General features: G+C 40.2%; 1 long non-coding RNA gene across 1 annotated transcript in view; it reads right to left on the reverse strand.

Moving 5' to 3' along the window:
• Positions 1-15,735: 15,735 nt before the first annotated feature.
• The window catches only part of LOC132379585 (uncharacterized), a 31,672-nt gene continuing 22,768 nt past the window's right edge, over positions 15,736-24,639 (reverse strand). Inside the window, exon 3 of the long non-coding RNA XR_009507478.1 lies at positions 15,736-16,387. This is a non-coding gene — a long non-coding RNA (uncharacterized LOC132379585). The remainder of the gene's footprint in view (positions 16,388-24,639) is intronic.

Here is a 24,639-nt window from a genome sequence, read left to right on the forward strand (position 1 = left end):
ACTTGATGAAATTATATTAATAAACTTTGTTAATGTTTTTTCCCCGCAATTCTGGCGTTTTCCCAATAGATGACGCACTCTATATACATTGACCTTTGTTGAGGTGCAGCGTATTACTCCACATTTGCGCTTTACTCTTTGTTCGGCTCGACCTATTTGTGTGAACAGGCATTCAGCGTCATGAACATCAACAAAGCCAGTCACAGATCCAAGTTAACTGCCCAACACCTCAGATCCATCCTGAGAATCACCACAACAAAACTAAATCCAGACTTTGATGCGCTGGCTAAAAAGGGAGACCAACAACACTGTTCCCACTGAAATTAAAAATAAGTTTCTTCGTTGTGTTATGTAAAAAATGCATTTGAAAATATTTTTTCAATAAGCCTTACATGTTACATGTCATTTCTGTTAAGTGATGGACATGAGTAGTGCGCAGGTGCATGTACGTTCTCAAAGTAAAAAATGCGCTCCAGATCAAATAATGCGCTCCGCATACTGGCGCGCTGTCACTGTTTTGTCCTTGTGCTGGTCGTTGTTAAGTTTTGGCACAGGGGACAATTGAATAAGAAGGAGCAGGACAAGTAGACCTGCATCTCCTACCGTTTTTGAAATAAAGACAGTCAGGAGGAGAGTGATGATGATAATATCTTGAAGGGTAACAGAATATTCAGTGCTTTAAAATAATAACTGTTACCATTAAAAAAAGCTGTATTTTATTCATTTAATTTTCAGTGTTTTAAAAGTCATTTCAATAAATAGCTAAATACCATGGGACTTCAAAGACAGATATTTTGTTGTAATGCATTTGTTCATTTTCAATTGAAATTAAAGCACATGTTTTCTACATATCCCATGATATTTTATTTTCTCTTATGAGGTGTATTACCAAACACTCCGTCCATCTGCTCCTGGACCGGCCCCCCCTGTCAAATTTTAGAACCCTTTGTGGCCCACAAGTCAAAAAGTTTGCCCACCCCTGGGCTAGAATCAACTCCTGCCTAAGCAGGGACCTGGTCCCACTGTAACTTGCATATCGCCACAATAGATCTATAGTGAATGTGATCTCACTGGCTCTCCACTCAGCCTTGGATCACCAGGATAGTAATAATAATTGTCGCAAGCTTAGCATTCGACATAATCATACCCTCAGTTCTAATCAACAACTACTTCCCTCTGCAATTCGATCCTTGCTTCCTCGCCGGGAAACCACAGTATGTATGGATCGGAAATAACGTGTCCTCCTCACTGACAATCAACACTGGCGCACTTCAGGGATGTGTGCTTAGTCCATTGCTCTACTCTCTTTACACCCATGATTGTGTGGCTAGGCACAGCTCAAATGCCATCTACCAATCTGCCTATGACATTTTCATTGGCAGAATTTCAGATGGTGACAAGAGGCATCCAGGAGCAAGATACATCAGCTGGTTGAGTGGTGTTGCAGCAATAACCTGGCACTCAATGTTAGTAAGACCAAGGAATTAATTGTAGGCTTCAAGGAGGGGAAGTCAATGGAACACACACAAGTCCTTATCAAATGATCAGCTGTGGAAGGGGTAAGCAGTTTCAAGTTCCTGGGTTTCAACATCTCTGATGGTCTTTCCTGGGCCCAACATATTTATGCAATTCCAAAAAAAGACACAACAGCAGCTATATTTCATTAGGAGTTTGAGGAGACTTGGCATGCCACCAATGACACTCACAAATTTTTACGGATGTACAATGGAGAGCATTCTAACCGGTTGCAGCACGATCTGGTATAGAGGGGCCACTGCACAAAATTGAAAAATGCTGCAGAAAGTTGTAAACTCAGCCAGCTCCACCATAGGCACTAGCCTCCCCAGCATCGAGAACTCCTTCAAAAGCTGACGTCTCAAAAAGGCGACACCCATCATTAAGGGCCCCCATCACCTAGAACATGCCTTCTTTTCATTGCTACCATCAGGTGGGAGGTACAGGAGCCTCTCAATATACACCCAATGTTTCAAGAGCAAACACAAGGAAATCTGCAAATGCTGGAAATACTAACAACACACACAATTATAGATGCTGCCTGGCCTGCTGTGTTCCACCATCATTTTGTGTGCAATGTTTCAAGAACAGCTTCTTGCTCTCTGCCATCAATTTTCTGAATAGACATGAACACTACCTTACTAACTTTATTAGTCTCTACTTTGCACTACTTAATTTATTTTTAAATATATATACTTACTGTAATTTCACAAAGTATGTCAGTGATATTACATTTGATTCTGATTCTGACTGTGAACCTGTAGAATACATTGCCACAGACTGCTTTATGTGTTAAGTTATTGGGTATAATTAAAACAGAGGTTGACAAGTTCTTGATTGATCAGTGCATCGAAGATTACAAGAGAAAGGCAGGAGAATGGGAATCAGAGGGATAATATATCAACCATAGTGCAGTGGCAGAGCAGACGTGATGGACGAAATGACCTAATTCTGCTCCTATGGTCTTTGTGCCATCTTTGCCAGGATTAATGCAGAATCATTTCATGATACTGTTACGAGTAACAAGCAAAAAAGGGCATGGTGAAAGTGGAAATGGCCTGGAAGGAAAGATGAATGCATGAAGAAAGAAATTTGAAAATCCTACTGATTCCTCTGTATTCAAATATTTATCCTACAGTCAGATGTGTATATCATTTGAGGAGCCATTTGGGACATAGAATATAAAAAAAATAATATGTGTTAAGATAAACTTGGAAACAAACTTTATTTTCAGAGGATTGCAAATGCTAGGAAGTAATCTGAAATTACATGTGATGTGGGACCAATGGATGAATTATTAAGGTCATTAATCTAGTTGAACACCCATTAAGTGGAATAGGCTGATCAGCTAATAAATCTGCTGATTGACAACACGTATACCTGGCCTTAATGTAGTTACTGCACAGGAATATGGAGCATTTTAAAATGTGAAAGTAATTGCATTTATTTAGTACTACAGTGTGAAGTAAGAGACTAATTTTAGAAAATGTAAGATATGGCATACGAGGTGACCTTAACCACCTGAAGTAGTGGCAATGAACACAGACTGATTTCTGGAGACTCAGAAACAAAATATAGAGAAGTGACATAACAGATTAGTGGGAAGCCGATAAATTGGAGTAGAACCATCTTTTACTTACTGACTTGGGGCAGTCCATTAATTAAGATAATTAGAGAAACAGAGTTAATCATAAATTTAAAAACACAAAATGCTGGCAGAACTCAGCAGGCCAGACAGCATCTATGGGAGGAGGTAGTGACGACGTTTCAGGACGAAACCCGAAGGGCCCGAAACGTCGTCACTACCTCCTCCCATAGATGCTGTCTGGCCTGCTGAGTTCTGCCAGCATTTTGTGTTTTTATTTATTTCCAACATCTGCAGATTCACTCGTGTTGCCTATTAATCATAAATTTGTTTAGTTAATGATTTAACCTCGGCTTCTATTGAACAAACTGAAAAAAAACAACTTGGAACAGTCAGATAAACATAACCAGAGCAAGTCCAGTGGTGAAGCTTCCAGGATCTGGGAGAGTTGCAACATTGTTAGTAAGTAGGCTAATGAATTGAGACGTGTCATGGCATCACGGACTTGTCAAATGCACATTCCATGTAATGTGGGAACTCCCAGGCAAACAGAATGTTTCGTCAGCTGGAAGGGCTCAACCAACGTGTGTTGAAGCCTAATTAGCAAATTGTATCACTGTTGTAAGTTTTGGAAGCTGTATATTTCATGTTTTGCATATTTCAGGAGCTAGTCTCCCCTCATCTGAACCTTTTGCAGCTGAATAGCACCTAGGAGACTGCTTAACAGACATGGGGCACCAGGCAAAGATAAATTTTTCATTGTATCATACTGAGTAATTAATTTTCAGTGCTCAGTACTGTAGGAAGAGACAGTTCCTCACCAGTGTCAATTCATGGTTCTCTCTGCTGAAATATGTAAATAGAGCACAGGAAACTTACAGGAATAGAGGAGTCCTTTAGGGGTGAATGATAAGGTTTCTTTGCTCACAGAAGTGATGCTAAGGTGGTAGCTTGTTTCTCTTATGCCAAGCCTAGGTAGGGATGCCACTAATGTTGGACATGCTAAACTGGAAGACAAATAGGGAGGCTGAATATCCAGATACAGTCAATCACATCAGAACCAATTAAACATTCTATAAGAAATACACATTTCCCAAGCAGATTATAGAGAATGAACAATGGGTGTGAAATTCTCTGGATTGCTGCTAGTGCCACGTATCAGTAAACACAGAAATAGGAAAATAATATAAGTAGATGCTTGGTGATAAGATTGGGCAAGAGGGATGGTTATGACTTCCAGGGCCACTGGGCCAGGTTCTGTGAAAGTCAGAAAGGTTGCTTCTCACCTCCCAGGGAGGTATGCCAGTATAGTTCGGGGTGAAGTTAAATTAATTTAACGGAGGGAATCTAATGGCAGTTTCAGAAGGGAGAGAGGAAACATTGGGTGCATGAGGCAGGGAACTCAATAGTATATTTGGAAGGCAGAGGAAACAAAGGTGAGATAAAAATAGCAAAAAATGATTTGGCATTGCTTAATGACATGTATTTAATGCAAGGAATCAAGAGCAGAGAACCAATTAATTCAAGATATATGTTGGTATATGAGAGAAGACAATTGCAACATCTAAAATCCATGAAACCAAATCCATCCTCTGTCATCCCATTGTTTAAAAGTTTCAAACTACATTTATTATCAAAGAATGTATAAATTATAAAACCTTAAGATTTGTTTGCTTACAGGCAACCACAATGCAAAAAACCCAAAATAACCCAATGTAAAAAAAAACAACACTCAATGCGCGGAGAAGGAAAACACAAATCATGCAAAAATAGAAGTGAGCAACTATCACCAAATGAGTCCTGAGATCTGAACCCCGGGGCAGTGTGGAGTAGGCCCAAAGCCTTGATATCAGTCCATCATATTAGCAGGCACAAAACACAGCAGCTGAGGCAGTCTTCATAGACTCAGAACTATGGAGAGAGGAGTCACAGGAGAGCAAGCGACGTCTTTCCAGTCTATCTAGGCCAGAGATTAAATAGTCCAAACAACGCATCGTGTTTTTGTCCTCTGGTCAGACTCACTTGGAATGGGTGCTTGATGGATGCTTCTGTGCTTATATGAGTCTATGACTATAATTCCATAGCATCTATAGGCTGGAGTTAAGTGGTGCAGCTGGCTTGCATTAATTACTCATCATGAACCTCCCACACCATTGTTAGAGGGCTTAAAATTTGCGCCTCAATGGTATGAAGTTCAATGCCACAAAATCCTTAATGCCACAATGCCACAAATGCCTTAAAATCACAAGAAGAGCTACCCACATACTTGAGGTGATCTTTAAGGTAGCCTAAAGCATACAATCAGTGCCTCTGCAGGAAAATGGAGAAATGGAGTCAGCAAAGCCAGGTTTCCTTTGATCAACACTGGTAGAAGTGACAGTTTCTATAATTACAGGTCCCTGAGTATTGATGAGAGAAACATTCTGCCAGAGGTATTATTGAATCTGACAATTGTAGTCTTTAAGGAAACCGCTATTCTCATCTAATTTATGCACACTTTGAGAACCAAAGGATTTCCCATCCTCTACTTTGCGAGATGCAGCCTAAAATAAAACCACACATTAAGAGACTGCAGAAAAGCTAGAGCTTCCACAGGCAAAAATAATATATCTATTAGATACAGATGGAGATTAATATTTATTGCAAAGCAAAGTATTAAAAAAATCTCATGAACTCCGCTTTTTATTCAAAATTATTTAAAGCATACATGCCTACATACACAGGGCAAGGCTTCATTGAAAGTATTTTAATCCATGTGTGATTTTATTCAAATTATTATGCAGCTTTGGGTCAATGGAGTTTATCAGCTTGGGAAGGTAGTCCATATATGAGAGGGAAAAGTCTGATTTCAAACCTTCACTGCCTTGCAGCCATACCCACTCATGGGAAATGCTTCGGGAGTAAACCCTTAGGACAAATCTGGAGCTGGAGTCCCAAAGGCATGTCTGACGTCTTCAAGGTCGTTCTGGCAACTCCTGTGACGACACTGCTGCCAAGCTGTATCGACCCTTGCCCTTCCCTTGGACAACGTGGCATGGAGAGGGAAACTTGCTGCATAGGCAACTGCTGGTCTTCCATACAACCTTGCCCAGGCCTGCACCCTGGAGAGAATTTTCCAGGCGCAGATCCATAGTCTCACGAGACTAACGGATGCCAAACATGCAGCTTAAGTGAGCCCTCCCCTTGTTTAACAACAATAGAACTGAACTAACTTTTTTTTTCTACATCATGTCCTACTGTGATGTCTTAGCTAATCACAACTAGCCATCCTCCAATTCAGGTACCAACCTTGTGAACTTAAAGCACAAGATAGAATGCATGATAAACAACTGGGACAGTACATTATACATTGAGCTTAGAGAACCTATGGCAACAAGTCATATCAAAGCTCCAATATCAAATACATTAACAGTTCGAAGTACATTTGTTATACAACATTGATATTGTTTTCCTTACGGGCAGCCACAAAACAAAGAAATCCAGATGAACCCATTTAAAAAAGAACGTCAAACACCCAATGTGCAGAAGAAAAACAAATCACGTAAACAATAAAAGTAAGCAAATAACATCCAGAAGTGAAGCTCACGAAAGTGAGTCCACAGCCATGAAGCCAGTTAACACTGCAGTTGATCCAGGAGCCCGTTTGTTGCAGGCCACAGCATTCAGTTCAGCGCAGAGACAAGTAAACCTCATGGAGCAGTGAGTGGAACCAGCCCTCCCTCACCTCCAACCCTGATTTCTGATTCTTTTCAACTGTCCAAACCTCAGGTGGTTTCTTGCTCTCAGACCTAGCCCATTCATGAAAGACAATTAAATAATTAATTGAATCAAAGGACTTCATAAGTATCCCTACCTTCAAACATTTGCAATATATATTTGTATAATTCTGCAAGACCTAAAGGATAGGATAAGAGTAAATATGGATACTTGCTGCTCAGCATAGGTGCAATGGACTATTGGCTGAAGGGCTGGTTTTTGTGCTGTACTTTTCTATTTCTCTATACTTAGCCAACATTGACAAATGAACAATATTTCAGAGACATATTCTGAGGTGTCCAGCATCACAGAAGTCAGACCCAGCAAGTTCTATTTACTTTACATGTTAGAACAGAAAGCTCAGAGTACTGACAGGTGGCATTATTAAGATGTTTGCAGGTGACACTAAAAAATGGTGGAATAATGCACAGTGAAGAAGGTTACCTAATATTATCTTGTGGTCTTGATCAACTGGGTCAGCGAACCAAGGAGTGGTGGATAGAGTTTAATTCAGGTAAGTTCACTATGTTGCATTTTCGTAAAACAACTCAAGGTAGAAGAAGGCAGAGTCCTGGAGAATATCATGGGACAAAGAGATCTAGGTACATAGTTTCTTGGAAGTAGCGATGCAGTAGACAGGATGATGAAGAAGATGTTGGTATGCCTGCCTCCAATATTGAGAACAGGAGCTAGGACATCATATTACAGGCTACATTTAGACTACAGTGTGCAGTTCTGGTTGTCCCGCTTGTTACGTACCCCGTAACTGGGTGTCAGACCAGCAGAAAAAGAAGAATCCGTTGGAGTCTTGTGGTATCAAAACTAAAGGTGTTTATTAGTAAACTACACAATACAGTATCAAAAATGCAAATATACATATAAAACAAGTTAGCAGTAATAAACCTAAAAGTGTAGGAATAATAATAAGCAATAATAAACAAGCTCTATCGATGTCTAGGGGTAAATGAATTGTCATAGAAAAGTATAAAGTTCAGTTCATGCATGCTGAGGTAGTTATGGCTGTTGTGTTGTAATCGTTGGAGAGAGAGAGAGAGTGAGCGAGATGTAACAGCTGCAGCAGGCAAACCTTCTATTGCTTTCTTATTCCATCGTATAGTTGTGGTCATTCAGCTATGACCCATCTGTTCTTCAGCTAGACTTTCTTCTGTGGTGGACTCGTCACTCTGGCATGAGTGGACACACACACAAGTCCCCACCAGCTCTGCTGTAACACTGTGAGCTTTATTGACCGATCTCCTGATTCTGTCTCCGAAGCCCCCACCTTTCTTGTGGGTCCACAACACTCAGTCAGTGTCCACTGGTGTGTCTGAAGGGTGTCTCTCCAGACATGTCTTTTATCCCTACTAATGGGGTCTCAGCTATTCATCAACTATGAATGACTGTGTCCATCAAATCAGGCCACTCCTGCTGTCTCCTGAGGAATGTTAACGAGCAAAGTAACGTAGTGAAAGGTAAATAATCCAGGAAGAGTCAAAATACAATAAATCAACAGTCTCTCTCTCCCTCTTATCTGCAGCAGATGTTCTTGCCTGGGTGTCATCTCTCTCTGTCTCAGTAGCAGCATAGCAACAACAATAGTTCATAGTTCTCAGGTAGGGGAATGGTTAACTCTGCACCCCATTTCCATCAGGTCTGTTCATCACTCATAACACCCCCATCCTTCTGGGAATTTTCACCAAGGTGAAATTTAACTAATAAAGCATATTACAGAATTACAGAGTTAACAAAATACAGAAGTGTTCTTAACTACAAGAATAATACAGATACACTTTCCAATTAACATCTGGATAAACAATCAGCAATTACATTATCACTCCCCTTTACATGTTGTATTTTAATATCAAATTCTTGTAACATTAGACTTCAGCTTAATAACCTCCTATTTTTATTTTTCATATTAGCCAAGAATACCAAGGGGTTGTGATTGGTATAAACAATTAATGGTCTCTGTGCCGAACAAATGTAGACCTCAAAATGCTGTATCGCCAAGATAAGTGCCAACAATTCTTTTTCCACAGCGGAGTAATTTCTCTGATGCACATTGAACTTTCGAGAGAAATACGCCACTGGGTGTTCCACTCCATTCCCTGCTTTCTGCAATAGGGCTGCCCCTGCAGCCTCGTCACATGCATCAGTCACCAGGGAGAAAGGTTTTGAGAGATCAGGTGCTTTTAACACAGTGTGGTAGCACAGTATGGTTTTCAACTTCTCAAAAGCTTCCTGACAAGGACTGCTCCACTCAAATTTTTCCTCCTTCTGTAGGAGCTTTGTAAGCGGGAGGGCAATATCCGCAAAGTTTTTACAAAATTTTCGATAGTACCCCACCATGCCCAAAAACCTTCTCAATGCCCTCTTATTTGTTGGGACAGGAACCTCGGAAATAGCCTGTACTTTAGCCTGCACAGGAGCCAACTGCCCCTGTCCTACCACATACCCCAGGTACATGATCGTAGCGTGGCCGAATTCACTCTTTGCGAGGTTCATTGTGACATTGGATGCAGACATTCGTTTAAACAGTTTCTTCACAGCCACAAGGTGCTCATCCCATGTATCACTCCAACCCACCATATCGTCAATATAAGCCTTTGTATTTGTTAACCCTTTAATCATGGCGTCAATCATTCTCTGAAATGTCCCTGGAGTGTTTTTCATTCCAAACGGCAACACATTGTATTCATAGATCCCTGATGGTGTGACAAAAGCTGAAATTTCTTGAGCCCTGTCAGTTAAAGGAACATGCCAGTATCCCTTTAGCAGGTGAATCTTAGTGATGTATTTCACTTTACCCACTTTATCAATACAATCATCCACCCTGGGGATAGGGTAAGCATCTGATTGTGTGATGGCATTCACCTTTCTGTAATCTGTACAGAATCTTATACTACCGTCCAGCTTCAGTACAACCACACATGGAGATGCCCATGCAGAGGAAGATTCACGAATAATACCAGCAGCTAGCATATGCTCAATTTCTTTTTCCACTAGCTTGCTCTTTTCCAAATTCATCCGATAAGGGGATTGTTTAATCAGCTGGGCTGAGGTAACAATAACATCATGCTCCGTTACTTTGCACCTCCTGGGAAAATCTGGGCATAAATCTGCATGCCAGTTAATTAGCTGTGTCAGTTGCTCTCTTTGTTCAGGCTCCAAGTGACTGACTTTATCAGTAAAGTTGGCCAAAATAACAGAGTTCTCTAGTCTGGTGGGTACTATGCTTATCTTTCTGGAACGTTTGGGCCCCTTCTTATCAACCCTTTCTGCCTCATTGGTCTTCGTGACAGCACCGACCACCGTGGGGGTCACGTCATGATAACCCTTTAGCATGTTAATGTGAACCAACTGGCTAAGCTTTCATCTATCAGGAGTTTCAATCACATAATTCAGAGAGTCTATTTTCTTGATCACTTTGTACGGCCCTTGAAATCTCACCTGTATGGTCTTGGTAACTACAGGGAACAGGACCAAAACCTTATCGTCCACTTGAAATTCTTGCTCTCTGGCTCGTTTATCATACCATTGTTTCATTTTAGTCTGGGAGTCTTTAAGATTTTGTTTTGCAAAATCGAAACTCTCTAGAGCCTTTCACAGAACCTCAAAACATAGTCAATCACATTGACTTGCACATTCGGACTAGACCATTTTTCTTTGAGTAAGGTTAAGGGTCTTCTGGGCCTGTGACCAAAAACGAGCTCAAATGGACTGAACCCCAGAGATTCCTGAACCGTGTCCCTCACTGTAAATAACAGAAGTGGTAATGCATAATCCCAGTCTTGAGTGTTTTCCTGACAGTAAGTTTTAATCATGGTCTTTAAAGTCGCGTGGAATCTTTCCAATGCTCCTTGAGATTCCGGGTGGTATGCAGAGGCTAGAATTTGTTTAACTCCCATCTGAGTCAACATTTGCTGAAATGCACGGGACATGAAGGTACTCCCCTGATCTGACTGTATCTCTCTAAGTAACCCTACTGTGGTGAAAAATTTAATGAGGGCCTTTACCACCGCAGGAGTCCTAATATTCCCCAGGGGCACAGCCTCTGGGAATCGAGTAGCAGCACACATCATGGTCATGACGTATTGCCGCCCGCTCGCAGTTCTAGGCAAAGGACCCACAAAATCCACGATGATTCGGGAAAAAGGCTCCTCAAAGGCAGGTATTGGTCTGATTAGGGGTGCATTAGGGAGAACCTGATTTGGCTTTCCTACCACCTGACAAGTATGGCACCTTTTACAATAGTCAATAATATTCTTCCTCATACTTGGCCAATAAAAATCTTTCATAACCCTATTTACTGTCTTCCTTACTCCCAAATGTCCACCTAGGGGTACCTTATGAGCCAGGTTCAAAATTTCATCCTGGTAGACCTTTGGAACCACCACCTGGTGTACCACCACCCAGTCCTCATTGGCTGGCACCGTGGTCAGCCTCCACTTCCTCATTAACACTCCCTCCTTCAGGTAGTATCCCCCTGGTTCCTTATCAATCTCTGCTTCAGAAAGAGCTGATTCTTTCAATGCCACAAGCTCCTCATCACGTCTCTGCTCCTTTATAAAATCCCTCCTTGCTAATGGTAGCTCTACCTCCTCTCCTTAACCCCACTATCCTTTTCCTCCTCATCCGGTAACCCCTTTTAATACAAGGTCGGTAAAAATGTCTCTGCCTTTCAGCCTCCATCTCCTTTATCTGGAGCTCATCCTCCCTTTTCTCCTTTTCCTCAGCCAACCTTAATTTTTCTATCTGTAACTGAACCTCACCCTCGGCTGGTTTCCTCTCAGGGAACAGGTCCAATACATCCGATGGGAACACACCCTCGGATACATAATGCACAGCTATTGCTTTCTGTATGTCCAACTTTCTCATCGTCAATTTCACTGCTGAGAGATTTAATCATTTCGCAACACTTACCAATTCCGCCTTCCTGGCATCCTCTGATGCCCCCGAAGTCGGGTCTTATAAAAATTTGTCAATTTCCACCTCTGCTGGTTTCCTGTCTGGTTATCCACACAACCAGATCAGATAAAGGACTTCTATCCTGATTCACTGGCCCCCCAATTTGGTAATCAAATCCCGGAGACGAGGCACCAATTTGTTATGTACCCCGTAACTGGGTGTCAGACCAGCAGAGAAAGAAGAATCTGTTGGAGTCTTGTGGTATCAAAACTAAAGGTGTTTATTAGTAAACTACACAATACAGTATCAAAAATGCAAATATACATATAAAACAAGATAGCAGTAATAAACCTAGAAGTGTAGGAATAATAATAAGCAATAAACAAGCTCTATCGATGTCTAGGGGTAAATGAATTGTCATAGAAAAGTATAAAGTTCAGTTCATGCGTGCTGAGGTAGCTATGGCTGTTGTGTTGTAATCGTTGGAGAGAGAGAGAGAGAGAGAGAGAGAGTGAGAGAGAGCGAGCGAGATGTAACAGCTGCAGCAAGCAAACCTTCTATTGCTTTCTTATTCCATCGTATCGTTGTGGTCATTCAGCTATGACCCATCTGTTCTTCAGCTAGACTGCTCTTCTGTCGTGGACTCGTCACTCTGGCATGAGTGAACACACACACACAAGTCCCCACCGGCCCTGCCGTCACACTGTGAGCTTTATTGACCGATCTCCTGATTCAGTCTCCAAAGCCCCCACCTTTCTTGTGGGTCCACAACACTCAGTTAGTGTCCGCTGGTGTGTCTGAAGGGTGTCTCTCCAGACCTGTCTTTTATCCCTACTAATAGCTATCCATCAACTCTGAATGACTGTGTCCATCAAATCAGGCCACTCCTGCTGTCTCCTGAGGAATATTAACAAGCAAAGTTAAGTCCTTGTAGTGAAAGGTAAATAATCCAGGAAGAGTCAAAATACAATAAATCAACAGTCTCTCTCTCCCTCTTATCTGCAGCAGATGTTCTTGCCTGGGCGTCATCTCTCTCTCTCTCTCTCTCTCAGTAGCAGCATAGCAACAGCAATAGTTCATAGTTCTCTGGGGGGGGGGGGGAATGATTAACTCTGCACCCCATTTCCATCAAGTCTGTTCATCACTCATAACACGCTATAGAAAGAATGTCATGAAACTGGAGTGGATGCAGAAAACTTTTACCGGCACTGAAGAGCTTTCATTCTAAGGAGAAGATGGAGAGGCGAGGACTTGGGCTTCTTTCCCCAATAAGGCTGAGTGGGGACCTTATTATAGATTCAAAATTGTTTATTGTCATTCTTCAGAGCACAGGTGAAAGAAGGAAAAATAATTATTGCTTTGGATCCAATACAGCATAAAAAAACACAACAAGCATAAAAAACAATAAATATAAACATAAAAGCAATTCTATAAAACACAATGTAAGTAACTGTTGACTGTAGCCCGATATACATAAGCTTAGCTTATATACATAGTAAGGAAGTGCTAGGCACAGGAGTAGTTGAAGATAAGGTGACTCTGATAGGAAATAATAAATATAGAGATTTGTAATATCATGGGTGGAGCCAAAACTATAGCGCATTAGTTTAAAGTGAGAGAAGAATATTTTAAAAAGGATCCAAGGGGCACTATTTCACGCAGAGAATGATTAGTGCATGGAAAGAGGGGCCAGAGGAGGGTACAACCAACATTTAAAAGGTATTTGAATAGCTATAGGGATAGGAAAGTTTTAGGGGGATAAGGGCCAAACACAGACAAATGGAACTAGCTCAGTTAAGCAAGCTGGTCAGCACAGTTAAGCTGGGCTGAAGAGCCTTATTCCATGCTCTGGCTGTTAAAAATCTCTGACTCTACAATTTCAGCCTCCGGACCAAGGTGATCCACTGTAGCTGCAAGCAGCTGTAATATAGCACCTACCTGACAAACTGGGAAATTGCCCAAGTATGTCCTACTTGGCAAATCTAATCCAGCCAATTACTGTCCTATCAGCCTACTGTCAATCATCAGTAAAGTGATGGAACATGTCGTTGGTATTCAACCAGGTGACACATTTTCATCAAAATTGTACCCATCTATGCTCAACAAAGGCTTTACGTTATTAAAGCATTAGTCCAAAAATGAGCAAAGGGTGAGAATAACAGCCTGAAATATCAAGGGAGCTTTTGAATCCTAAAAAAACTGAAATTTGAAACCAGGGTACAATCCTGCCTTTGTCTCTGAACCCACGCTCAAAAGGCTCTATCTGCTCATCATCCTTCACCTTGCCATGGTCCACAGGTCAATTCCAGTCTCCTTTCTCATTACACCCTCTGTCCTATTTATACTGGCTATTCTACCTCTCCACTCAGTACTGATGCAGAGTTTCACCCTGAAATGTCCACAATTCCTCTGCCTCTATAGATCCTTCAGCATATTGTTTGTTGCATCAGAATCCACCATTTGCATTCTTGAGTCTCCAGAGTAATATCCCTACCTGCTGATGTCATATCTAGAACAAAGAGAAACAGTTGTGATTGTTGAAAGCCAATCATTTTTATATCATGGTATCTCTGGATGTATTCCTCTATGCCCTTGACACATCATCATTAAATGCTTCATTGTTAAAGTTCCCTGCATTATAATGTCATCAGTGGGGATGTCCATTGATGATTGCTATTCCACTTGTATCTCCTCTGATAATGAAGCAGTGATGTTCACATGCAGAAGGAAAGTAATCTAGAGTACGTTGCAAAACAGCAAGAAACACCACTTCAGAAAGGTGCCCGAACATGGAAACTTAAACACAGATAAATCCTGTTGGGCTAGACTGCTTTATTGTTATTTTCTCTGCAGTTGAACAATTAATTATGTACTGGTATTTTATATAACTACTATATAAATGTATCTGTTTAGTATGCTTCCTAGTGGCCACATTATGTATATACAATTATTCAGTGTGTCCCCTAGTGCTTACATTTGTGCCATTCTGGAAAACCCTGGAAGCTTCTCGGGATATTTGAAATAAGGGGTGTCTGATTGGCTGACTCTTATCTGCCAACTTGAATAGAATGTTGATCATGAGGCCGCACCACTTTAAGCCTTCAATCCTTTGGTTTGCAACTCTACATTTTCAACTTTCTTTGTTCTATTAATACTTAATAAAATAATTGTGAAGCAACAAGTTTCGTGTCTCCAAATTTCCAAAAGAACCTTGGATTAAAAGCTTCAAAATCCAACAATCCAGACATCTCATCCAGACGTTCCATCATATTATTTCTAATCACTATCAATATTCTGGTGTCATTATTGACCAGACAAATACTGTACTGAAGTAGCGGCTCAGTGACTCCACCTCTCACTACCACCCCACCCACCCACCCCAAAGTACACAACAAAATGAAATAGGAGCAGGAGTAAGTCACACAGGCCCTCAGTCTTGCTGCAGTATTTAATAAGGTCATTGCTGGCCAAAAAGCTTTATATTTTCATCCATCAACAGTAATCTTTTAATTTGTTGGTCATCAAGTTGCTATCTACCTTTGTCATAAAATATTCCACGATTCTTGGAGGATAACAAGTCCAAGTCACAGAGAGGAGAATTTTCACCTCATCTCTGTCCTAACTGGATCACACATTTTTTTAGATCGAATACCCTTACTTCATGATTTCCCCACTAGTGCAGATATATAAAACAGTCAAGACCCCTCCACATTTTATATCCAAAAAATGTTCCCTCTCACTTTTCTGACTACCAGTATGTACACAGTAGCATACACTGTCTGATTTATTTCTCATAAGCTGTCTTGTAAGCCTCATAACCAGTCTCTGAATTGCATCCTTCCTTAAATAAGGAGATCAATAATATACACAGTGTTACGAACTCCCGTAACTAGATCACTCACCAGCAAAGACAGAGAGGTCCGTTGAAGTCTGATGGTACTATTTTTAAAAGTATTTATTGATAAAGGGCACAAAAATAAGATTAATGCAAACATACAGATAATATACATCGTCAATACTAAATCTAAAGTGCGGGTATAATAATAATCAATAAGAAATAGCTCTATCATTGTCTAGGGGATAATGTATTGTCCGATGGAAAGATAACAGTCACTATCAGTTCGTTCAAGCTGCAGCGTTGTTGGGTTTAAAAACGATGTGGTTTAAACTTGCCCAGGTCTTTTATGATGCCAATCCGTTGAGTCAGGGGAGGGAATTTCCCCGTTGTTAGCTAAAAGCTGTTTTCCATGGTTCCAGCCACGGAATTGAACGCACGTGGCCTCCTTCCGATGACTTCCTGCTGTTACATGGTCGCTTAACGTTTCTTCTGGTGCGTCTAAAGAGGTTGTTCCCTAGACCCTCTTTTATCCTTACTCACGGGGTCTCAGATGTCAATCAGGTTGGGATGATGCAATCCCTCAACCAGCCCCCTCTGGTCATCCCCTGAGGGGCTTCAATGAATAGTACAGTACTCAATACACAACTTGGTCTTCCGGAGACAATGGCCATGTCCCGTAGCTTTACATCGCCGGGGAAATAAGGCATTTTGCACGTCCCATTCTCCTTTCCTGGGCCCCTTGACCCAACCCAACGGTGATCTTGCAATTCTCACAAAGGCAGGGGCTACGGACGTAACAACAGTAATTAAGATGTCTTACTGGTGGGCTAAATAACATTCTTATTTTTATATGAGTATAAATTTCCTGAGCAATAAGTAATGGCATTCCATGAGCTTACCTGGTAACTTGCTGAATACTGAATAAATACTGCTGGTGAATCATTGACCAGGTCATCGAGACTCCTCTGCATTTTAGATTTCTGCATCCCATCTCATTTGCTAGCTTAGCTCCTTTTCAATTTACCATCAAAAAATAAACCATCCTGCCTTTTTCACACTTTTTACTCCATTTGCCAAATCCATATAATTAATCATTCTATATTCCTTTGCTGCCTCCTATGTCCTATCTGCCATGTTCTTAACTCTCAATCTTTATGTCTACAGTTAGTGACTAGACATTTTGTATTTTCATACCAAGTTATTTGTAAAAATGGTAAGAAGTGGAGACCTCAGCATGGAAATATGAAGCGCAGGTGGATCATGCCATTCAGCATGCAATCGTTACTTAAGTACAATACTGTTAGATTGGAACTTCTTAATGCAAATCACGCAAGGTGTTAAGCCTGCATGGAGGATCAAGCTTTCATAAACAGGATGGCTGTTCCACCTGTGCTATTTAAAGAAAATCATTGTAAGCTTTGATGTTAGTGAGTCAATGCCGATTGATTTCCAGTGAAGTTTGGCTATTTTTATTCTTTGGAATTGTTTAAATCTGTAGGAAGAGGTGAGTCAGAAGCTGTTGGAGCTGTCTTGTCTTCATTTATTTTGTTTCTTAATACAAGTAGTTTAGCAACTATTCCTTTTAGAGAACAGCAGGACAGAGAGAATGACTGGAGTGAATGCAGAACAGGACAATCTTCAAGAGGAGAACACTTAAGAAGAGAAAGGCCATTTTCAGGAAACCATTTTGCTATGTGCATTTCATCAATGAAGGAAGCAAAAGAAGTCAATAATTCAATAATGAAAGCCGCTTTGAGATGCACCACATGTTGCTGCCGGAGGACAAATCACAGACCATGCAAGAACTCCTTTCCTGCAGTGTTCAGCTTCTATACTTTGAACTGGGTTCAGGCAAATGTTGGAAATAACTGCAACCTATCACAACTCATCTCTTACTTTCACACAACAGACATCTTAGACAATGTATTCTGAGAGCAGAATGTGCAACAGGCTTTTCTGTGACACACACACAAAATCTTGGAGGAACTCAGCAATTCAGGCAGCATTTATGGAGGGGTCTAAACATTTCAGACCTTCATTAGGACTGGGAAGGAAAAGGGGCAGAAACCAGAATAATGTATGGGAAGGGGGAGGGCTACAAGCTGACAGGTTATAGGTGAGACCAGGTGAGAGGGGACAAGGTGGGGATTGGGGGGATGGGGTGGATGATGTGAGAAGCTGGGAGGTGATAGGTAGATGAAGTGTAGTCATATAACACAGAAAACCTAGAATAATAAACATAGAACAGTACAACAATGGAACAGATCTTTCATCCTGTGATATCTGTGTCAATTGTGCTGATGTACCTAATACCATCTGCCAGTACAAGGTCTGTATCCATCTAATTCCCTGCTTGTTCATGAGCCCATCTAAATGTCTCTTCAGGATTTATTGTATCTGTCCGTTGGGTGAAGAAACTACCACTGTGCAGTTGAAAAAGGAGATCCAGATTTTAAATTCAGTGACAATAAAAAAAATGTTTTTAGGTTAGGATGGTGTAAGATATGGAGGGGAATTTGCAAGTGTTGGTGTTCCTATGTACTTGCCAACATTGTCTTTCTTGGTGATAGAGGTAGCAGATGTGCAGTGGCCTGGGTGAATGATGGCAATGCATTTTGAGCCACTTTGTGGTTGGAGGCCTGAATAATTAGGTGCTGAGTAGTGTACCAATCAACTGTCACTCATTTTGAGGGTTGTAGGTGCTGTCATCTTTCAGGCAAGTGGAGTGTATTCCACTATGTTTCTGACTTGTTACGGGTAGCAGGAGGTGAAACACACATGACAAAGTACCCAGCCGCTAGTTAGTTCTTATATCCATGATATTGAGTTTCTGGTTAATGGTAATCCCAGGGAACTGATGGTGAGATCTGGGAATAGTAATGCTGCTAATGTCAAGGGAAGATGGTTATAACCCGTCCTGTTGGCGATAGTCATTACCTGGCACAAATGTGCCATTTATCAATCCACACATAAATCTTGCCAAGATCTTAATACATATAGGCATGAGTGGTTGCTAATAGAATTAAATGTTATCTATTCATCAGCAATCTTTCCCGCTTTGACGTTATGATGGAAGAGGGGCTATTGATGAAGCAGCTAGAGATGACTGGTGTAGCATACGGTTGTGAGGAACTCCTGAAATATTGATCTGGGGCTGGGATAATTGGCTCCACAACCACAATCGTCTTCCTTTTGTGTGAGGTATGACTTAACATACTTAAGTGGTTTCCATTGATTCCCATTGACTTCAGTTTTAACAGGGCAATTTGATACCAGACTTGGTTAAATGTTATCTTGATGTTAAGTGTAGTCACTCTCACAACGCGTGTAGAAAATTGTTGAGATGCAAGAAAGAAAACTGCAAATCACAAGATGGAGGATTCATTTTAACAGGTTTGTGAAGTTCTTCATGCCCGTTTACTCACATATTCAATATTCTCATGTTTTATCAATGTTGTTATCCTTTACCAATTTTTGATCCAGTCCTCAATTTTACTGCTTTTTTTTTGCATTATCAGTGTTTCCTTTCAATTTAGTGACATCTTTAATTTCTTCTGTAGTCCAAGATTGGACATTGATTCCTGCTATGACTTTGTGTCTTGAAGGAATATGTGTACTTATTCCAGCAACTAGAGAGTGCTGGATAGCTAACAGAAAGCTTTTAGAAATCTCATCTTTATTTCACTTATTTATCGTTTGGCCAAGCATGCAATTCCTTTCTTTGGAAAATTGATGCTGTCCACTTTATATTATGCATTCAGTTTCCAGGTTTGTTTTGTTACATATTTGAATAAAAATATTGTTAACTTTCTTAACCGCTATTGTGGGAATGGGGCTATCATTCCTGAACTCATTCCATCTTCTTTTTTTCAAATACAGCATTCAATTGAGTTGCTCACCAGTGCTTTGCACACAATCCCTTGTGTCCACTACAGCTTTACCATCTTCTTTTAATCCATCCAAACCTGGGAACCTCTATTTTCTACATTTTATTAATTTATTACTTTCCTCACTCTTAAACATAGTTTTATCCTTGTCTGAATTTCCAGCATCTTCAAATTTCCTTGTGTTTTATCCTTTTTGTTTCTTCTTCTCATGTGACATCCACCAAGCATTTTGCCAGCAAATCCTAAGACAAGTTAATTAAGAATTCTGTCAGTTTGATTTTACCTTGTGCATCCTTATCTTCATAACCTTTTTCACTGACCCATCACCTTGATCCTTCTCCCTGTAGCCTTGTAGTTTTCTGTTCACTTCCTTAAGCTTCAATTCTTTTTCATTTTTACACTCACTCTTTTTTAATAATGTGTAGAAGCTCGTTTAATAACACTTCAAGCTGAAGTGTTGCACAAGTAAACACTTTTCTCTCTTCTTTAATTGCCTTGTATTTGTATCTTCTTGTTACTAACGAGTGAAAAATTAATACATCATACCTCTGAATTTTTTGTAACTTCTGGTCATTACCCTTCTGAACTCAAGAAGACAAATCCTAATCTCTCAAATCTGTTTTCACAAAGAAAACATCTTCACCATTAATAAACTATACATTGCTGTTCATCATTATTTTTTTGCATCTTAAGAATATCAATATATATGGAAATTTAATATAATAATCCATTTGTGAGTTAGGCAAGGTGTTGGGATCTAAGCCAATTCAATCACCTCCTTGTAGTTTTATACCAACAGATAAGCTCTAACCCTGCTGTCTTTTACCTCCTACAGTGTTCCATTGAAGCTCAACATAAAATCAAATTGCAATCCTGCTCTTTCATCTGATCACTTTACAGCACTCAGGTTTGTTCAATATTGAATCCAACTGTTCCTGATAGCAAGCGTGTTTCATCAGCACAGAGCAAGAACTGCAATGGAGTAGTATGATTAAATGTTTTTATTGAGTTACGTTTGAAATGGTACAAGCTAGGCAGCTTACAGTGTGCGAGTGACGTACCAGGCCCACCAAGATGAAAAGCATGTATGTTCACAGGCCCACATGAAAAGAGAACCCCCTCCATCCGTAGGAGTCCCAGTCGATTCACCACACTATCAAGTGGCTGCAATCTTCCCATCGATCTGATACAGTGAAAAGCCTTTACTGTTTGTGCCAGAACTGCCCAGATCTGACATTAGATCATCTACCTGTAACATTATTCCAGCTTTTTTTTCGCTCTTCACAGATGCTCCCTGGTTTGCTGAGTATTTTCAGATTTCTAACAATTACCACGTTCTGCAGCTAACAAAGTTCTCATTCATCTTCCTCTACCTGCGTTCCTTGAACAAACACCTGCTTAATTTTTTTTCTCTTTCAGATGATACCAACATAGTTGTGTCACAGGATTCATAGTCACATAGTCCTTTAGTTCCTTCCATACCCCTTCCCTTTCTCTGCAATTTACAAACATATTGGTTTTGTTATTTTTCAGTTCTGATGTGATACTAATCCTGTTTCCCTCAACACAAACGTTGCATGGTTTTTCAGATTGGACAACAAATTTTTTCGTAAGTGTTTCTTCCTCCGAATTTGTTTTTGGTTTATGATAGACCATTTGAAGCTGAACACAAATATAATTTCATATTACTTGTATCAAGTAGGAAAGTGGAGAAACAAGAAATTAACATTTATTGAATTGAATAATTATTGAACTTTTATTGAATAGAATAAATTAACTTCTATTGAATAGAATCGCATAACAGTGCTGACACTTTGCAATTGTTCAAATAAGCTAAAATGTTTTGTTGATGGTTTACATTCATATTCAGTGTTTGAGGCTTCTCACTTAAGTGACCAACAATTATCAGCCAGCAGTGATGAATTCTGATTGCCCTGACACTGTTTTTCCATGATCACAATATCCTGGTGAAACCTTTCACTATGCTTATCATTCTCAGCACCAAGAATTGCAGGGAACAAATCTAAATGGGAATGCAGAACATGAATCTTCAGTGACATGTTGCACTTCATGACTTTGTATGCTTGAATCATGCTTTTAACCACCTGTGAGTAGTTTGGTGCTCTGTAATTGCCAAGAAAACTTAGAACAACATCCTTGAATGCCTTCCATGCGATTTTCTCTGGTCCCACTAGAAGTTCTTCGAATTGCCTGCCACTAATGTCCTGTTTAATTTGTAGACCAACAAAAATGCCTTCCTTAGTCTTGGCATCAGTTATTCTGATTTGAATTATGAATTGAAATAACAAATATAGGTGATTTCAAAAAATGGTGCGTGAAATGGTAAGGAAATTTCATGATGATTTTCATGATCTGCAGCCCAAAATCTATAAGATGCACCCAAATGTATTCAGGAAGCAAAAGCATTGTTGTCCGGTGTTATCTGCTGCATTTTCTGGTTTAATTCAGACTTTTACTTGCACAGCCACATTTATTTAGGTGTATATAAACATCATATATGGCATTTCATTTTTTTCACCAATATGTTGACCAAGAGCTTTCACTTAGCAATTTGCTTCCCCACTAACTTACATCAGAGCTTTGGACTTCGCTGACCAGGTTCCAAAACTACAAAGAGAAGCTAGCTTTGTCGATTTGTAAAAAGACCTTGCATTGTAATATGGCATGGTTATCAGCAAAGTTAAATACCAACGCAGTGTAATAGAGTCATGGATATAGCACTGAAACAGGTCTTTCAGGACATTGAACCCATATTTAGATTCAAAGTAAATTTTTTAAACAAAATACGTATATGCCACCATATACAATCCTGAGATTTATTTTCCTGCGGGTATGCTCAGCAGGACTATAGAACAGTAACTATAACAGGATCAATGAAAGATCAGCCAGAGTGCAGAAGACAACAAACTGTGCAAATGCAAATACAGTATAAATAAATAGCAATAAATAACAAGAACATGAGATAATGAGATAAAGAGACATTAAAGTGGGCTCATTGGTTGTGAGAGCATCTCAATAGATGATTGAGAGTGGCTATTCCCTTCTATTGAAGAGCCTGATGGTTGAGGGGTAGTAACTGTTCTTGAACCTGGTGGTCCTATCCTAACCTATTTTATTCTCTCTAAATTCCCATGGCTTATTTCATGCCCCAGATTCAACTCCTCATTACTGCTTACGTGACAACTTACCACAGCAAATTAACTTACCAAGCTGCAGACTGTTGGGATGTGGGAGGAAACCACAGGGAAATTCATAGTGTCAAAGGGAAAATGTTCAAACTTCACACAAGCAGCACCACAGAAATAAACCCAGTTCATTGGAGTCATAAATCTGCAGTTCCAGCAGCTGCACTAAGGAGGAAATAGAGGGAAGAGAACGCAGATGGGAGCTAGTGAGTAGCAAAAGAAAATTGCTGAAATAATCTAAGTCAGCCATTAAACCATAGCCACTCTCACAGGCTGTTTCTGGCAACTGGAACAACTCAGACATTCCAGAGCCATAGTCATAGAGCCATACAGCATGGAACCAGACCATTCAGCCCATCCTGTCCATACCAACCAGTGGGTACCTGCCCTTATTAGTCCCATCTTCCAGTACTTGGCCTGCAGCCTTCCATGTCTAGGTACTACATGTGCTCGAGTAGTCTCTTCTCAATACTGTCTGTGACATGGCTTCCACCACTCTCTCAGGGAGTGTACTCCAGGTACTCACCACTCTTTGGGTGGAGATGGTTCCCCACCACCACAACCCAAGATTATTTCTCTTACAGTTAATATTATTCCATGTCCTGGAGTTTTATCGAGCCTGAGGAAATGTTTCCTACAGTCTACCTTATCTAAACCCCTCATAACTTTATACCTCAATCATATCTGTTCTTAAACTCCTCCACTTGAGGAAAAACTTTCTTAGCCCATATTGAAATTCATTAAAAACTATTGAAGTTTAAAATTAAAACACATCAAGCATTTAAATAAACTTAATCACTTTGAAGCAATATAATACTTGCAACCATGCCCTTCCATTGAAGTGAATGGAGAAGCTACACTTTGACCAGGTTTGATGTGGAGAAGATTGTTCAGGCAAGTGTGGAATTAACAAAACTTCTCATGCAAAGAACTTCATGAGAAATCCAAATGTTGACCCTATTGCCACTCTTATATTAAATCATAAGATTCACGCATGTACTTAAATACTTCCCATGTGAGCTTGAACTAAAAAGAAGCACTACCACCGAGTTAGAGTCTTCTCTGAGTTCCAAAGACAGGGTGCTCTTTCTTAAAATGATTGTTCCCAGGTTATAACTCACAATGTCTCAGGTCACTCTTGTATTTTATTTCTTCCAGTCTGCAAAAGGTTTTCCTTGTTTGTACCCCAACCTGGGACAAAATTGATTTTGAAATCAATTATTTCAAGTTATGAGTCTTTGAAGGACTGGGTAAACAAAACACTGCTAATCAGGATAGGGGGCTCTTCATTGTTCATACTTTTCTCATCATGCAGCCCCTTTACGGACTGCTCCAGACACAGAGTGTTCCAGACACTCTGATCTCATTCACACTGTTTCTCATGGTCAAATCACACATCTATAAAGTTGTCTCAGCTAATCACTGTCCAGTTATTGATCACATGACCTTCCTTCACTGGGCCTATTTGTTCTGCGGTTCCCAGCATCTCTCTGTTGAACTAGTAGAGTACCCTCCCAGAGCCTGCCAGGATACTTAACGTCTTGTCTCCCACCACACAATATTGGAGCATAGATGGAAAAGCCGCTGTCAGTAACAGAATATGGCTCTGGGATTTTTGCATTCAAATGGAAATCCTGATGCCAAAGGGAATTAAGGGTACTTGTGCAGAGAACTGTTTATATTTCCCGACCAAATCTTTCATATTACTCCACAGATCTCAACATTAAATTACATTTGCCACCTTTCTGACATCTGGAGTTTTGTAGTTTGTCAAAATCCTATGAAAATTAATAATTAAATACAATTTAGCAATAGTAAATTTAACTACCGATTCCCTAATTTACAGGTTGACCTGGTGCTTAGTACATTAAACTGTGCTTGTTTACAGCACAAAGTTCTGACATTTGTTTAATCAGATCAATATCTGTTCTTTGAATGATTAAT

Source organism: Hypanus sabinus, chromosome 22 (assembly GCF_030144855.1).
Source record: "Hypanus sabinus isolate sHypSab1 chromosome 22, sHypSab1.hap1, whole genome shotgun sequence".
In the NCBI taxonomy this organism is placed as follows: Eukaryota; Metazoa; Chordata; class Chondrichthyes; order Myliobatiformes; family Dasyatidae; genus Hypanus; species Hypanus sabinus.